Source organism: Osmia lignaria, unplaced genomic scaffold (assembly GCF_051020975.1).
Source record: "Osmia lignaria lignaria isolate PbOS001 unplaced genomic scaffold, iyOsmLign1 scaffold0068, whole genome shotgun sequence".
In the NCBI taxonomy this organism is placed as follows: domain Eukaryota; kingdom Metazoa; phylum Arthropoda; class Insecta; order Hymenoptera; family Megachilidae; genus Osmia; species Osmia lignaria.
In genome coordinates, this window is record NW_027478209.1 from 65,001 (window position 1) to 67,500 (window position 2,500).

Sequence of the window (2,500 nt, forward strand, 5' to 3'; positions counted from 1 at the left end):
CTCCCGTCCGTTCGGAACCGCCGGCAAAAAAACTGTGCGACCAACGGCGCCAAAGAGCACGACGCCGGACCATTTCTCTCTGGCTGATGTGAATGGAAGTAAAAGACGCTTGCGTGAGGTCTCTCGACCTTTATCTCTCTAACTTATACTTATGGGTCGTCGTCTACTTGATCGGGTACAAACAAGTCGTAAGAAACAAACAAACAAACCACAAAAATACAAGTCGTAAAAAAACAAACTTCTGTTGGTTAACCTACAATATGAAGGATCGAAATGAAAGAAGGATCATATTATTACAAACCGAAAGTGAAGGATCATTAAAATTGAAATACAATATATATAAATATATAAATGTACCCGTCGTTGCGACACCCTAGTTAAATGGAAAGATATAAAAAAGAGAGAAAAGGAATACAGATGACCCGCCGTCTGATCTTTGCTAAATGATCTGGCATCACCGGAGTTTTTTTGGTCCGTGTTGCGTTCGCTCTATTCGAAATGAAACTCGCGGAGGCGAAGAATTGTTAAAAGTTTACGAAGCGTCTAGGAGTGGTTAAAACTGAGAGAGTTGAAACTACGATGTATTAGAACGAGCAACCGTCGAAACTTTGTTTTCGCGACGTTCTTTTCGTCGCTCTCGTCCCCACGCTCCTACGCTTTGGTTGTTTCTTTGCCATCCGTGTTGCGATAAAAAGATTTCTCCATTGTCCAAAAAGGACGGATCGAGATTCCTCTTTCGAGAGGGAGAGAGAGGTACTTGCGGGTAACCTGGAATCTACGAAACACGCACCGTGGTAAGATTCGTGCGTCCGCCTGATCGATGTGTGTTGTTTACGGACCGGCTGAGAAGCGACGATAGCGAGTCTTTGAAAAACTATGTGTCCATTAGTTAGACCGATCGTCGCCGGCCGTGTGTCTGTTCGAATCTCGCAACCCACGATTCAGCGACAGGACGCGCGCTCGCATTCCTTGTGTGCGTTCGTACTTTTCAAGGTTTTTAAATGTACTTTACGCCCGACCGTCGAGAGGAGCGTGCCACTGGGCGTTTCTCCGACGGTTTCCGTCCTTGGACGCGATCGTGTCGTCAACGATCGAACAAACAAACAAATACGTTGGCGACGCCCGAATTCGCTCTCCCGCACGCGCCGGGTGGGAGAGTGATGTGGGTATCGAATGTGATGCGTGTTAATAATGAAAATAACACTCTAAAGATCTAAAGAGTTTGAAATACAAAATTTTACGATTACCCTGAACGGTGGATCACTTGGCTCGTGGGTCGATGAAGAACGCAGCTAATTGCGCGTCAACGTGTGAACTGCAGGACACATGAACATCGACATTTCGAACGCACATTGCGGTCCACGGATACAATTCCTGGACCACGCCTGGCTGAGGGTCGTTTTCTTAACAAAAGACTGCTTGCGTTTGCTTCTCGAAAAAAGAGTAATTCATTTCTTTCTAAACATCTCGCCGTCGTTCAACGAAAGTAGAACGTTTCGGAGCGGGATTATCGAACGAAATTGAAAGAATGAATGAACGATAAACAAAGAAAGAGTCGCAACGTACGAGCGATAGTTGGGCAGTTCGTCGGCGTTTGTCGTGGAAACGATGTGACGAAAATCGCAACCGATACACTAAATGCAGGCCGTTAAAGGAGAGAAACAAATTTCGAAATATCTCTTCGAACTAGCGCAAGTGCGTCACGGCGCGCGAGTCGTTCGTTAAAATTTATAAACGACCGCCCGTGAAAGCACCGAGTTCTCGGAAGATAATCTATAAAGATTCTCCATCCTGCTGGAAGTTATCGGATCGGCGCGATTGTTCACTTGTAGAAATCCACGCTCCCGACGTTGCCAGAAACGATATTTACGAAAGGTGTGTCAAAAATAAACGAAAGAAGCTCTCCTATAAATTTAGAAAAAGCAAACGAGTGAAATGTTTGAGATGATAATTTGCTGAAATGCAAGCTCGAATAGCCCCAGGGTTTCGAATGATTCCCCGCGCTTTATACATCTCTCTGTTTACAAACGGTGTATAAATGAAAGATCGCTTCAGATGGGTCGTCGCTGTTTGACGCGCGATGCTGTTCCTTTTTTTTTGTCTGTCTGTGCGTTTAGCTTCGCTAAACAAGTTAAATGGTTAAAAAGCGTCGAAAAAGCGAATACACACGCGACAAGACAAATCTAACGAGTAAAGGAACGCTCCGCTCCAAGATAAAAATGGTTGTTTACAATCAATACAGCGTTTCGGTACCCCTGATCGTAGTCTGAAACTGTGTAACAAAAGAGAGGAAAGCGAATGGTGAAGGAACTTCGAAGCCTCCGTGGCGTGGCTAGAACTTGTGATAAAAGTATGTTTGCAGCAATTATGCATGCTCCCGTTAAAACAGCATTTCAATGTCTCGCATGGCTTAAAGCTCTAGGAGGCTTCAACATTTAGAATACATACGGACTACTTCGTTTGTTAAAGATAAGCGAAGACCGCGCGACCATCGCTCGGT

At 44.9% G+C, this 2,500-nt stretch overlaps 1 non-coding gene across 1 annotated transcript; it reads left to right on the forward strand.

Moving 5' to 3' along the window:
- Window positions 1-1,244: 1,244 nt before the first annotated feature.
- On the forward strand, window positions 1,245-1,399 carry LOC143307686 (5.8S ribosomal RNA). The gene has a single exon (XR_013064780.1). It is a non-coding gene; the product is annotated as a 5.8S ribosomal RNA (ribosomal RNA).
- The last annotated feature ends 1,101 nt before the right edge of the window (window positions 1,400-2,500 follow it).